Raw genomic sequence first — 16,389 nt, forward strand, 5'->3', positions numbered from 1 at the left:
GCTCAAATACATGGAAAATCTATGCAAATTAGGTATTTGGCTTAAATTTGGTGTGGAACATCTCTATTTTTTATACATTTAAAGTATTGGAACATTGTTCCTTCAAATATAGGATTAAATATAGTAATCATGATGACTACTTAAAGTTTTGTTTAAACAGCACTGAAACAATGGGACCTCAGTATTTCACCGTGTGAGTTGCTCCAGGAACAAGCAGGGACTAAAATGATTCACTCGCACATAAAGTGGAGTTAGTGAGGTCATAAAGGCTTTCTCTGAATCCACTTCTTTTATGGCTCTATGAATTCTCTTTTTAAAAGGGTGGCCTTCTCATTTGAGCTTCAGCCCTGTGGTCTTTGTATTAAACCTATAGTGATACTGTAGACTTTAGAGCTTGGAGGTTGATTTACATGTTGATGATGCTAAAAACAACTTAAAACATACACATTAGGCCTGTCCTGGCGTAATAATAGATTTGCTTCGAGTGTTTTGTGGAGTGGGTAAGACTGTTTTTAGTGGCAGGATAACTATGGTCATTGACATGCACTAGCCTAGCACCAGCAATCTCTACAAATTCAAGGACTGGATGGAATTTTTTTTTAAAGTGTCTACACATCTCCAACACTCTGGCTAACTAGGAAATGAGGTGTTGTCATAATACCAAAATTTAAAACACTTTTGACTCTACACTAGCAAACTTAATACCACAACAGTAGATAAAATAGCAAATAGATTGTAATTTTAAGACAAAATAATTGTAGTCTCTTTCATTCCCATTTCATAGCTTGACATTTTTTCGGTATATCTGCTCAAAATTAGTGTCTAGTTTCTACTGTAGCTTTATTATGTGGGATTTTTTTTTTTTTTTTTTTTTTTTTTGGGCTGAACCTCTATCGTCCCTCTTGTGGAGCAAACTTGCCTCATCTCTTTTGTAATTTTCCAGGCAGTTTTCTTAATGAGAAGGATCTGCTGTTGAAAGCCAGTGATTATTCTGTCTTCTGCACTTGAAACAACATCTCCAGCTCCTCACTATCTCATCGCCTCCTCCACTGGGCTTTTTGTATCTGCACAGCACTCATTTAGAAAAGTAATTAAACAGACGCTTACACGCGCATTACTGATCGCTTCATCCACACCTCTGCGGATTGTTGATTTTAGCTCCCTGCTACGTATTCATCATCCATGAGCCTGATAATGGAGCAGATTTGTCTTAGTTACTCACTTGTCATATTTAATCTTGAGAGGCCCGGCTCTGTGGGGCCAATGTGCACATCCGATTTACATTCACTCTGCAACGCACTTTGTTTTGGACCGATGACTTCTCCCAGTCCCACAGAGAGAGCAGTTTCAACATTCATCGTAGTCAGAAAAACAGTAACAGCAGCAGATGCAACCGTACTTGTATTGAGAAGTTGAACTACATCTTGTTTTTGTATACTCTAAAAATGTACAGCATTGTCTCATTGTCACTGATGGAGGCACGGTCCCAGAAGCAATTTATTCAGATGGTTGGCATTCCTAATATTCCCTAATATTTTACACTTTCTCAAATGTGAGTTAATGATGAGTTAATGCCAAATACATATTTCCATGGTAACAACAAAGTAAAACAGCATAGACCTTTTGACCTCAGTTTGCTGAATAAATAAACTTATTACTCTTGTTTTTACAACCTGGCCCTGGCCTCTCGCTTACATCTTTTATAGCGCTTCATAGTTGCCTTGAGTTATATCTTCACTAAGAGAAATACTGCAGCCTATTTTACAAGGCATTTGGAAGAAAAGCAACTGTGATTGTTTCATTGTTCACAATATGAATCATAGTTGAAATGGCCCCAAAACATTAAACGCTGTTGTACAGGTCCAGCTCCCTTCTTCTCGAGGGACCTTCTTGACCTAGCTCTTCAAATCAGTACTTTAAGATTTGACTTGATTAAGCAGTTATATGAATGGTTTTAGGTGATTGGTTGAAATGCAAAGGTAGCAAGCTGAGGGATGAACATCGTAAAAAAAAATCAACACAGGTGAGGTTGGAGAGATGTATTAAATTCAAACTTCTGGGTGCGTCTGCTGATAGTAAATGGATTTTAAAATGTGCAACCTTGTGTGCTGCTGCTATTTGGGTTGTTTATCTCAAACTCCAATTATTTTTAGGTTCATTCTATACATGTATTTCCAGTGATCAGATATTGCCAGTAATAATCTGTTTTTTTCTTCATGACATTGTTGAGTTGTAACAGAGAAGTTCTCCTTTGTTCTTTCTCAAAGCTTTGAAGAGTAAACCTTGGCTCAGCTCATTCAATAGCCCAACAGTGCTTAGCTTTAAGATGTCCAGAGGATAATGGAAAATTGATTCTTTACAGTAACTCCATCTGTCTAGAATGTGCCAAGGACATACAACTGGAAAAAAGAACCTGCACTGCCAGTCACATTGCTATTTCTATTCAGCATTGCTCGAAACATTCCATAGGTTAACTGCATGACAGCCTCAAAAAGCAGTGTTGTACTTGACTCATAAAAACAACACTGTGCTTCTTTTGGTGATGAATACTATTTTTAACAAGTGGGAGTTAAGAGTTATTATTATTTATCTTTCCTGCTGAAGTAATTCACATCAAGTTATTGATGGCACATGTATCAGTGGCAGCAGACGTCTTGTAGGGCATTCCATCAAGGGGGCAGAAGCTTTAAAAGTCAAAAGTGCACTTGCTGCCACATTCCCCTTGACGCCTGAGTAAAGGAAGAACAAAGGGTCTCTCGGGTCTTAGACTTTGACAGACTTTAGTAACCCACAAGGGACCATCTTTGGGACTTGGACTCTTATGGGTTCATTGTGCACTGTCTTAAGTTCTGAAGCGGCTAAACTCTTAAAAGACTGCAGTATGGAGTGCACGGACAAACTTTGCCACTGTGGAACTATTGCTTCAACTCTTTCAATGCTCTCAGTGACCCAACACTTCAGAGCTCTACCTCATTCCTCTCTACTCGGCAGTGAAATTGACAACTAATTAGAAAGCAATAATCAAAAAAAAAAAAAAAAAAAAGTCAGGGGTGTCCAAACCACATATTGAAACATAAACAAACCAGACTTATAAAAAAAAAAAAAAAAAAAGTTTGAAAATAGAAAGCACCTACCTGTCCTGTCATGGGGAATGCACCTCAGTTATAAAGCACTTTTCTCTATTAGGGGATAGAAGGAGGACAAGTTCTTCTGTGATCTGTGGGGCTTTTTACTCATAACAATTCTGTATGCCACCTTGTACCAGTTATGCTGCATTGTTTACTACAACTTCCTTAGCGAGCATAGTGTTACTTCTACCTGCTGAGCATATCTTATTTCACTGTTCTTACTCGAATGTCTACTTGACTTAAGAGGCAGTTAATGTATCAAACTGTCTTTTTAACTCTGAAGACTTCAAGCTGTCTGCCGCTGGTGTTTTGAGACATTAAAAGCAGCAGTCTCTCCTTTTCCCTGGCAACTCTTGATGTGAAACCAACACTAGATAATCGTATTTTCACGGTTTTGATTTATTTCCACCTTTTTCTGTTGTAACGTTTCCATCAATAGGCCAACGTTTTGCTCACATAACTCCATGCTGCAGCCTGCCCCCCACCTTCGCTCACTTCTGCCACTGAAACAGTAATTCTTAAGTCATATTGGTTAGTCTTTTGAACCAACTAAGACAAAAAACTGCATGGAGATATGAGTTGGTAATATTTTTTAGGGATAAATCACGAAAGGCAGCTTTGTGTCTGTATAGAATGATAAAAAACAAGAGATTTCATTTTAGCAAAAAGCCTTCATCAGACCATTTCTTTCTTTTTTTCATTCTTTGGACCACAGCGAATCGTTTTCATTTTTGAAGTTGCCGTTCCTTGCATTTCATTTGCACCTCAATAAAGTGTATTTGCTGTTTTATTTGACTGTACAGAATAATTGGCAGATTTTATTTCTAGATCGGATTGATCACTGGAAGCAAAAGGCAGCAGAGGAACAAACTTGAACGGATAAAAATAACAGATAAAAGTTCAGAAACCATATGAACACACTCAACCCCCGTGCGACTCCAATTCAGGAAACGTGAACCGCTTTTTATACATCTTCATCCGCTCTGTTTTTACTATCTTGCTAATGAAATCCAGATGGCTTTGAGATAAGTGTTAGCAGACAAACACATGTAAACAACCCTAGAGGATCAATGTACACATCGACTGTCACTGCATGTTCACATACAGGAATGAGCTTACCCATGTGTGAGTTACTGTAAGTACTCTGACAGAAATGGGGTCAAAAGGCCTGCAGAGAATCAAGGGAACAACTGTGGGCCTCTGTGCGTCAGTCTTCTAATGAGCGCAGCGATGAGTTGTGCTTTACTCATGGAATAAAACAGAAGAGTGATAGATGAGTGGACAGTCAGCCAGCAGGTGAAACTGAAGTCATGTCTGTGGTTCACCTCAGACTGATGCTGACTGGACTTCTGCCTTTACAAAATGTGGCATTTATTCACAAAGCATTTGATTTGAATTTACCAAATAGCTTCCAAACTCCACTGAACTCATCTTATGTGAGACACAGCATGATACATTTAGACACAAGGGATACAATCTGTACTCATTATAACCCCCTACTGTTTCAAATAAGACAGCAACAAATGTTTGGAAATTATCAGATATCAGATTGGACAATCAAAATCATGAATAATAATCATGTTCTAATTGTATTTTAATAATTGTTATTGCTATCTGGACTACACACACTGCAACAAAGGCAGCTGCAGTACTTGATCAAAATGTCAAAAAATAATGGACTATTTCTGATTTGCATTATATTTAGTAGCCTTCGATCTAAGTCTGTGCCAGTCTAAACTTCGATCTTGAGGTTAAGGCAAGTGCATTTTAATCAACAGATCTACAGCTAATCCTGAGGTAGTAAGAACACGTGGTGCTGAAGAGAAGTTGCTCTCTTATTTAGGTGAAAGCTCTGAGTCAAAGTGCGCATCTTTTTGTCTCCTCCTGTGTCTTTCCATTTCACAAGTTTTGATTAAAATCTACAAAATTTGACTAAAAGTCCAGCATCTCCTTCCCTCTGCCTCTGTGTGTGCAGTGTTGTCTGCCCCGCACCTTCTCCCTGAGTAAGATGGAAGAAGATCACCATATTTCAACCTTTATGTGTTTAAAAATAGTTTCAAAATATGTCAATGTACAATTAAAAAAACAAACAAACAAAAACTTTTGATTAGTCAACCTACTGGAAAAAAAGCGTAGACTAGACAGCTATTAAAATGATAGTTTGTTGCAGCCTTATTTTCAAATGGTGTAGGACTTTTGATGTCATCATACCCCTTGGCCTGCTAGCAAGACCACATCTACTTGAATATCATGTGTAATACATGTGTCTTCCCATGTGTGCCTCTTTGAAGTAAATCATGCTCCTGCATTATCATAATACCCCTCCTAGCTCACAGTCTTATGTTATGGGTTTTGACTGAGCTACAATCTTTAGCCTCTTCAACCCCTGTACATTGTATTACAGTTAAAAGCTCTCATTAAAGCGTCTGTACATGCTTTCACTAATTGCACAAGGATGAGTTAATGCATGAGAGTGAAGCGAGAGTGCAGCTGAGAGCATGATGTAACCAAGGCCAATTCTGCCTGTCAGGGGCTCTAGGCTGTGTGCCTCTGGGCTGCAGTTATAAAGCATGAAAAAATTGTTCCCTATGTTCATACACTTTTTTCTATTCATGCATTTTCAAAGGAGAAAAATGACCTCACACCGAAAGTTATGGTGTGGGATTTGTGTGTTGTAGTTTTGTTTCACACTGAATGGTCATTCATTATGCAAAACTGAATCTTTACAGCATAATGTTGTTACCTCATCAAAAACAGACCTGGAGTTGTGTTTTGTATCATTCATACATGTTTAAGTAATTCTTTATTATTAGTCTGTCTACATTTCCAAAGCTCAAAATGCTCTGTTCCACCTTGTGACATCATGAGATGGTAGCTTTCAAGTTAACCGCTACCTTTTCCCTTTAGTTGAGTACAGATTGGCAATTCCAGGACTGAAACTGTCAAACAAAAGATTCAAGTGAAGTTGTATGGAGTTTAAAAACACAATAAAGCACTTCATGTATTGCCATATGAAACCACAAGAACAGTGTCTTTACAGTCTGAGAGAAGAACTTAGCCTAAATATGTAAGATTTGTGTGATAAACGTGTGGGAATGAAACAAAACACAATTCCAGGCATATTTTTGTTGAGGAAACAACATAACATAGATTTAAAAAATAGCATAATATGGGTTCTTTAAGATGACTGTACGGTATTTTCATGAAGCCTTACTTTATTTAAAATGCATAGTCCTAATGTTATTCTGTTGTAGTCATTATGGTATTATTATAGCAATGCAAGCAATGTGTGCAGTTGACCTCTTGGCCAGCTCCCCCTTGTTAAAGAGATTTTATCCTCAATTGGTTCTTATCTAGTTAAATAAAGGTTAAATCCAATGTATATTTTAAAATCTTTTTTCTATCGCAGTCCAGTTCCTTTTTAGAGTTTAGGCTCAACCCCTGAGTTCCAGTGGGCGGGATTAACAGGCACATTAACCAATCAGAGAAACACATTCTCTGTCCCATGCCAACTTATGCAATATTTCATACAAACTGGATGAGTGAAAGTGAAACTAAGAATGCAGACAATGACGGAACTGGAGATGTCCTTGGTGCGATGGGATGGAAAATTTCTCACAACTATTACAGACTGAAACGATCATCTATTTTTGATACTATATTTATGTATCAGTATTTGAGTATGTACAATAACCCAACTGCAGACTAGTGTCAGGCCTTTGAGTCGGGCGCATGCCTTCCACATGCGGTAACTGTGTGGTAACAGTCACATGCAGGCCTGAGCCAGACTCTGGATACGGTTGCTTCCTGGACCCCTGAAGTTTTCCACTGTCAGGGCCACACTCCAGACTTTATGCTTACTATTTCAAATTCCAATCTCACACTCATCTTGCATCAAGAAGGTCTCAGGTTCTTGTTTGCATCTTCTTGTGTGGATTGAGTTTCCTCTGGTTTAAAAGAAACATGATGAAAGTGGCTAATCTTAATCCTGACCATGATCCTTGGCAGCGGTGGCACAGTGGTTTGTGTATTGCCAACCACCCCAAAGATTAGCAGTTGGATCTCAGTTCAAACCAGTGCATGCTTTCGTCGGTAGTCAGAGGGGCACATAGCACTCCTGAAAAACATCTTTATCCTGTGGTCTCTTCAAACCAGAAGAGCTCCCTTGTTTTCCCCATATTTATTTTCAGGTAGCATGTCCAAAGCATTCCAGTACTTAAACTACCAGTCAAAAGTTTGGACACATTTTTTTCATATATTTGTCTTCTTTATTTCCTTTATAATTCAAAATAACTAAACTGCTTTCAACCCACTTCTGGTATTTCTTAACCCTGATGCAACATTGATCTCCGAAGAGAAAAACATTTCAGGAGAATTCAAGAAGCTCACTGAGAGAAGGCTTGCAGTGTTGTCAACAAAATAAAGGGTGGATACTCTGAGGATTTGACTATGAAATATTAAAAAATTGTTGAACTACTGAACTTTTTTCTTTGCGACATAATTCCGTAGATCTTGCTTCATATATTTGATGTCTTCCATATGTACTAGTGTAGAAAGTAGTAAACAAAGAAAAAAAACAACAACATTGAATGAGAAGGTGTGTCCAAACATTTAACTGGCTGTGTAAATATTCTGTTATTGTCATGTTGATAAAAGCATTCTTCTATTTTATAGAACAGTGGGCAAATGTTTTTTTTCTTCTCTAAAAAAATTGTCCCTTAAAATAAATTCACTATGGTTTCCCGAAGAGAACTATAATCTGTACTATTTCAGCTCATTATTGGAGATCTCCCTTGTTGTAGTCTAATACATGTGGGGTGAATACCGGTCTCATTCAGAAAAAAATAAAATAACTGAAAGCACTGTTCTGCTGTGCTGGGGAGGTTGTGACTTTTATGAGTCTAAACCACAGCTTTCAGCTTTTACCTCATGCGCCCTGGCTCCACTCTCAGACAGAACACACCACAAGAGCTGGCTTTATGTAACAGCCCAATCATGGTGTTTACAACCAGGACTAACTCAGTCTTTATACAGATGCACAGTCATCACTCAGGCTTTATTCAAAAAGGAAGTGTGGACTATTGTGTTTAGCCCTGACATCAGTGCTTAAAAGAGAAAAAATGGTGGGATGAAGGAGGGCATACTGACATATGAATACATGATTACAGATGCACAGTCAAATTACTTAGTGACAGGAAGTGGAAATAGGTTGATATGTACAATTTTCCTCGCTGCAATAACAGTTCATCTTGTGTGCATACTTAGCAATGTTTCACTGTGTTGCATAATAGATTTCTCCATCTAATTCACACAACATTTTATAAACACATAGTCTAAAAAAAAATCCAAGAATAATTATAATTTATACGGGGCAATAGTAGCTCAGTTGGTGTGTGCGTTGGCTGATCCGAAACATCATCAGTTGAGTGGTCAAACCCACTGACCCGCAGGTTGGCGATGCATTTCCAGCTCCCACAGATGACAAATACTGTCATTGTGTCCTTGGGCAAGACCCTTAAGCCGCTTGCCACCCAGTGTCTGAATACCCTGGTGTATGACTGAGTGAGTGGCAAGTAGATGTAAAACGCTTTGAGTGCCTCGAATTTGGAAAAGCACCATATAAAAATGTGATAATTTACTCACAGGATTCAACTTTACTAGACTTCAAACCACCTCAATATCGTTTCCATACCTGTGTAAATTCAAATTATCGAAGTAATCCAGGTTCACCACTGGTCTTGTTCTTCTCTGTAAACTCCACATGAAGTTAATCCCCTCTAATCCCCTGTGGTGGTAGTAAACATGACCAAATTGGAACTAACCGTTTCCTCTGTTTATGTACTGGTCTATTTGAGTAATTGCTGTGATTTGATGATTATGTTAACAAGTGCTGTGAAACAAGGAACACATTTTTCCTCCAGGCAGTGTGAAACAAGACACAGCTCAACTAGTTTATAATTGATACGTGTGAGTGAGTTAGTTCTGTTGAGCTAAATAGAAGTCAATTAATGTGGTGTTACTGAAGTGATGTATAGGTCTTACTACAAAGCATAATTGCCAGGGCTGTTTTAGAGAGGAGGGCAGTAAAAGAGATGCTGAATAATGCATGACCGCTGATAGAGATAATTAGGGAGGTAACTGTTAGGTGTCTGGTGCAGCAGACAGCAGCAGCCAATGGCCATTCAAAACCGAAATGTGTAAACTGTGAATTCAATCAGGCAGACAATATTTTCTACCTGGTTCCTTTCGCTTGTCTCCTTCAACTGTTGTATAGATTAACTCTTGACTTCTTTCTGCCCTTTCAGCAATGTTTTGTAAAACGCCTCTGTTCAGACTGCTCAAAAACTGCAGCAGAACTCTCAGCCTCTCAACTCATCTTCACCACCGCCAGATAGTGTGTCCTATAAAGGTGCATTGTGTAACTTTTCTGGTGGAGGGTCTGTCACCTTCTTGTTTCTAAGTATTGATAGGTCATTTCTGTTCCACAATATGACGTTAAACAGCTCTACCTTAAGTTTATTAGATTACAGGGGGTTTTATTGCTCAAAAATAACTAGAAAAATATGCATACTGACCGTGAACAGGGTTCTCTCTCCACAGATCTGACGAGTAACTTGATCTGGTTTGGTCTCCATAAAGATAGAAAGGTACAATACTGTGAAAGGTAATAACATTTCCATGGAGAAAAGCATTTGATGGACCACACACCAGGAAAGTGACACAGTGCACCGTTAACAGTCTTTGGATTCATGATGTTTCTGTCTGAGAGTTTCTTTCAGGTGCCGTGTTTTAAGAAATGCACTGTGGTCACCTTTTGCTTGATTTCCATCTTCTCAAGGCTGTTTAAGACATACCAGTTACATTTACAGATAGGTAATACATTTTCAAATAGAAGAAAATCTGTCTATAAAACATTTCACCATTCAAAAGATGGATTATTTTTATCAACCGATATGTTTTTATTTCATGACCGACGCTGATACTGTTTAGAATCATGACAAGACAAACCAATATCTGATAAGCTCTGCTGATACTTTTGGAGTGATTATGATTATTTTCCCCAAATTATGTTATTTTAATTGACTACAAACTCAACCACAGCACTTAGGAAAGAAGAGAAATCTATAGGAGAGCTGTGTAGTTGCATTTTCAGCAGTTATCTCTCCACTAAATCATTCTAATAAAGCTTTATGTATATTCTTTATGCAGCAGGCCAGCCAAAAATCATATAAGCCTGTACTGAAAATTTAAGGCCGATAGAAAACCTACAGCCAACCAATATATCAGTCTATCTCTAATTTTCATTGTTAATTCTGGAACCTGTGGATACCAGCCTGGACACAAGCGGAGTAATGTGTTCCAGCGGTGTTCAGGTCAGGTAAATGTCAGTGGACTGTGGATTAGTGGTGTGCAGTAAAGAGGAAGTGTTGTGTGGCCGTGAGCATGACCTCTGACCTTAGAGGCGTTGGCCTGGTTTCTGAGCCAGCTCCCAGCTGAGCCTGAATACTTTTATCTCCACACTCCTGTTCCTACATCTGGGTGTTCAAAGGAGACATGTTATTGGTGACTTTTACTTTCAGTTCAGTTTCACAGCTTAAAGATCCTAACTTTGACTATTGTGAGCTTCAAGCCATGTTAAAATGTTGTTAAAACTCAAAAACATACCAAAGGCAGTGTTTCTTTCACAGGCTTGAGAAGTTCTTCATTATTAATCTGTTTAGTCCTCCAAAGCTCTGTTCCACTTTGTGATGTCATGAAGTGATAGTTTTAAAGATAATAGCTACCTTCTACCTTTAGTTCGATAGAGACTGGCAATTCCAGGGCCAAAATTATCCAAATGATTCGAGTGAAGGTGTATGGAGTTTAAAATCAAATCGAAAGCACCTCTTGCATCACCACATGACATCACAAGGTGGAAGTGTTCTGTTTGAGAGAAGAACTTAGCCTACATAAACAGGATTTGTGTTGTTTGACTTGTGATTTGTGATCAAAACAAAACTCTATATATGTTTTGATGAGATAGCAACATTATAACATAGATCAGAAAATAGCGTAATATGAGCCCTTTAAAATATGTATATTAAATGCAGAAGCTGTGATTTCAGTTTGACCTCAAATGCTCGAATTTGGTGTCCAATGCCCTCTGGGGCTAAAAATGTATCATGAAGCACTTTGATAGTTTAACAGTTCATGCTGAAGGCAATAAAACCTTTGAAATGACATTTGATTTATTTGGTTAGCACTGGTGAGAAATGCACAGCAGGATTGCAGAACTGAAGCCTGCCTCTCCTCGTCCGCTCTGGTTTGTAGGTGTAAGTGTTATTAGGGGTGAATTTGTGATAGGCTGCACTGAAAAAATGGTCCGAGAGGGGTTGCTCAAATTGCAAAAACAAATTTGACAACAATAACATCACTTTTTTACGTTTCTCTGTCAAGCATGTTTAAATCTTACAAACATCGCTTGATTGTAGCCGATGTGAGACCTGCATGTTTTAATCAGGTTGAGGAAACATGACTTTATTCTAATCTCTGGTGAGGCTCCTCCCTCTGGAATTCTCCTCCCCAAAACTTTTGGAGGGAAAATTCAAATGTAGCAGGACACAGGACAGTTAGATGAGCAGAGGACACACAGTGTGGAGCAGGAGGATTATGAGAGCTGATCTGGAGGTGAGGCTTTTCAAAGATTTTATTATGTGCTTCTCCAGCCTAGAATGTCGTCATTGTTAAAACATGTTTGTGGTGTTTTATTTGAAATTAGAGTTAATGTAAGGACTCCTTGAAACAAATTGTTTTTGACTGTCCATCTACAAGAGTGTGACACTTGTACTAAGATTTGAATGTGTTGCTTCCAGAGTCGTCTACAAAGAGTGACATCCAGAGCTCTGCTGGAGCTGTGGGGAAGTTCATGAATGTTATAGTTGATGTTTCAGAAAAAAGGAAGATGTTTGAGAACCAACAAAACACAGACCACAGATGAACAAAGTAAGTAAACCAACTAAAATTATTTTAAAATTTTTCAAAATGAACTTCCTATTGAAACTGTTATCATACTTGTACAAGGTGATGTGGCATTAGGAGACTTTATACCAGATGCCCTCCCTGTTACTGTGTTTAGAGGAAGAAAAGCAGCACATGGTGAGTTTTGTTTCTGCAGATACACTTCTAATGTTCTTGTTCTTCTGTTCTGGTCCATTATTGTAGTAATAATTGCTATAAGTGTATTTAAACATGTACAACAGAGTAGATCATCAGAATGTGATCATCATGTGTTATTCGTGTGTCCACAGGCAGAGACCAGAGCTTCTTCACTGGAATAAATCTTCACACTGTCCAGCTCCAAACTGTGTGTCTCTGTACTTGTGCTCTCTGTGTGTTTGATTCTGTTTAAGACAATACAGAACTGTAGAAAACTAAAGACTGTTTTTGTATTCTTTTACAGAATTAGATCAATTAAATTACATTATACATACTTATACATTTCATGATAAGGTACCATAAGATAAATATGCATATTCAGCATGATTTGTTCAAATTTCATCAACATGAAAAAGTGACGTTCATGTTCCGAGAAAAATATGTGTAGAGGGGTTCGAAAAAAGTTTCAAAGCCTAAACATAACTTTATTGCGTGCAACCGCTGTCCATAACTTTTTTACGCAAATCCAGCAACCTTTTTTTTTCAGTGTGCTTGACGCAAAGTTAATTTTAATGGGTTTCATTTTCCTGCTATAGGGACAAATGCTGTATATATTCAATTAATTTATTATTTGTATTATTTATTAGTATTTAAACCTTAACGAGTAAGATTAGCCAAATTGTGTGCCTGTGGTAGGTGTGCCTTTTATAACACGGAAACCCAACATTTGTGTTTGAATAAATAAATAAAACTGATTATTTAATTCAGATTGAGAGTTTTCTTAGAGCACTGCTTTGCTTGATTAAATATTGTCCAATTAACATCCACAGTTTGTCTTTCTCTAATCATACACTTTAGCCATAAAAACAGTGAGTAATTCATAACTGTGTGCCTTTGAAAAATAGAGCTCTACCAGCAGATGGCAGTGTTGCTCCACCACAGAAGTGCACCGCTGTCCCCAAGTACAGTACAGAATCTTTTTCCTCCCTTTTTCTGCAAGGTGATTATGAGCAGAAAAGAAACTTACCAAGAGAATACAGTTTAGTATATTCTTATATTCTTTTCTGTTTATGATATTATTAGTATTTGCAATGTTTCATATTAGTGACACAGGTAAGTATAGCAATGACATTAGCGGTGGTTTGGTTAGCTGCACTCGAATTCCATTTCTGCTTTTTAGTCAGTCTGTATGTGTGAAGTTGTGTTATCTCTTATCTTTATGTGACTCCATTCTCCATTCAGCTCAGACAGTTTAAAGAGGTGGACTAAGAGAGTGTGACATCACCCATGGCGTTTGGCTCTAGTCAAATGAAGCTCACGAGGCTAGCAGTTATAGGATCAAATTTGGAGCCATTTGGATTTCCATATTAGGAATAGGAATTTATTGACAGACGAAATAGCGAATATGAATATTTTAAGAAAATTACAAGGCTCATTGCAGCAGTTAAAGAGAGAGGGGTGACAATTTTTCATTGTGAAGTCATTTGGAGTCAATGGAGTCAGAAGCTCACTTCCTATTCCTATTCCTATTTGGAACACTGCGGCTAGCGGATTAGATTTGTCCATTTATATACAGTATATGGTCTATGATTCAACCTCAGACTTGCCGGACTATAAGCCATTATTTTATCCTCACACTTTGAACCCTACATCTTATACAAAGATATGGATAATATATGGATGGATTATTTGTTTATCAGCACAGCAGATGCTTGTGCAGCCTGAGTGCAAAAAGCACCGCTGTCTGTGCAGTGAACATGAAGTTGCAATTCTAGCTAGCGATGTTGTCAGTGCACTAAAACATAACCACGTGAAAAAATAAGTTATGATGCTAAACTAACATTAGTGAGGGGGATAAGTCTTAATGACCCGTATGTGTTAAATGTAGGTGGGTGCGTAAATGACGAGAAGAAACATCTCAAACTTCAGTAGCTGGACATCCACTCATACTTGACCGATACAAATAGTCCCGACCACCAGAAGAGCCTGAAATCTGCTGAAATCCTACAAGACACTGACATGATTCAGGGCCTGTTTACACAAGAATGCTTGCGGGTAAAAACGACAAAATATTTTATCGGAACTGCTTTTCGTTTAGACAATGACGGCGTTTTGGGAGCTTAAACCGCCCTCCAGAGTAGAAAAGTTGAATATGCTCCGCCGTACCGTTTTCGTCTACACTGCCCAAGATGCAAAACTCTGGTCAGATTTGCTCACGTTGTGCGGGTTTATGTCACATACGTCACCACTTAGCGTCACCACCTAACCGCCTGGCATGCATACCAAATCGAATTCCACCCACTTTTGCGTCACGGTATGCATGCAGATTTCCTCCTAAAAATGCTCGTCTAAACGCGGCATAAAAAGTGAAGACACTACACCACTTTTGCGTCTTCTATTCAGACTGTCATCATATAAATGTAGCCACAGACAGGACAGCAGCTCTTTCTGCAAGAGACATGTGCAGTAGATTGCCCAGTGATGTGGTCTAATAATTCTGTCATAGTACTGTCGTTTTACTGCTTTGTTACAGGCACTGTTCGATAAAAGCATGTACCGGTATTTATTTATTTTATTTTTATTTTTTTTTATCTTTTTGTGTACCACTTTTGTGTGTAAATATCTCAGGTTACAACATGGACACCACCTGCGGCCTCCTTTTTTTTTTTTCATTTGAAATTTTGTTGATGTGGCTTATATTCGGGTGCCCTCAATAGTCTGAAAATTAGGGTAGGTACTGTTTATGAAATAATTGATCATTTCTCCACGCACCAGCACTAACCAAGATCCTTGCTTAACCGACAGAGTCTGACAGAGTCCCCCCCGATACGATTGCCCCAGTGGCCTTGAATGATGTGTGAAATTCAGAAGACAGTTTTCCTTATGGGCACAATAAAGCATCTTGCCTTACCATTACAGTAGCCCCGTCAGTAGTCCTATTCAAAGTATCACTTGCAGTAGTACATTTTCAAGCTGTAATTGACCCTCATGGACCAATTCAACCCTCTGCTCTCCACAAAACTTTACCCTTCTGTACATCCTGTTCTTTTGCGCGCACTTTTTCCATTATTCAAATATATTCATGATTAAATGCAGCTAAATTTAGGCGTGAGCAGCTCCCATTGTTCAGCTCTGCCTCTTGGTAATTAACCCGACGAGGCGAGAATACATTAGCTGTCATGAGAAGTGAATCCAGCAGAGAACCCTGGCCCCTCTCCCCTGCCTGTATGTCACAGCCACACGTGCACGCCCCCCCATGAACGTGCACGTGTTCCCGACACTTCAAACCCATTACGTTGACACAAGCACTGAGAGCGGAGGCGCTGAAAGCAGGTTAGAGACGAGTTAAAAGGATTTTTAACTTGTCAGACATAATTTCTTGTGAAAATGATGGTCCTCCGAAGTGTTTGTCAGCGTCAGTTCAAAGTATGTGTTTGTTAATAATACGTTTTTAAATTTAAGGGCTGGAGATTAGACGGCTGTGAAAAGGACAATATTGTTACTTCAATTAGCCAGACTTACATCTGATGTTACCCAGAGGAAATATTAGGTTCTGCTCTGACAATCGGGGGTGTATATGTATGGTGAAATTTTGACAGTTACCATGGTGACACAATGCTCTCATTAGCACTGCCACTGCCAAAAATGTTTGTCTCAAATAAAAATACAAAATGGATTTAAACAACACAGGAGCCTGTGATCAATACAAGCATTCATGATCCTGTTTAAGTGTTTGATTTTCTACATTAAAGGTGAGTGCTAGCATCTTGTGACTGTAATTTTATGTGAGACTTGTTTAACAGCACAAGTCAGATCATCTGTTATAGTTCAGTTCTTTATCGTCATATGGTGTTAAAACAAAGCTCAAATTAAAGTCTAATGTGAGTAACAGAGGCTACGTTCAGATTGCAGTGCTTAATGCTCAATTCCAATTTTTGTGTGAAATACAATGTTTTTGCGAGGTCGTTCACATTTCCAATTAAATGCGACTTATATGTGATCTCCAGTGTGAACATTAAACGGCCCGAAAGTGTCCCGCATGTGCACTGGAAGACACGATGACATCAACTGCAGCGAGCGTGCTCTGTGTTTACGGAAGTTGTCCAAACATGGACGCGACCATTGA

This window comes from Boleophthalmus pectinirostris, unplaced genomic scaffold, assembly GCF_026225935.1.
Source record: "Boleophthalmus pectinirostris isolate CB_2022bp ecotype Guang Dong unplaced genomic scaffold, ASM2622593v1 HiC_scaffold_19, whole genome shotgun sequence".
Lineage (NCBI taxonomy): Eukaryota > Metazoa > Chordata > Actinopteri > Gobiiformes > Gobiidae > Boleophthalmus > Boleophthalmus pectinirostris.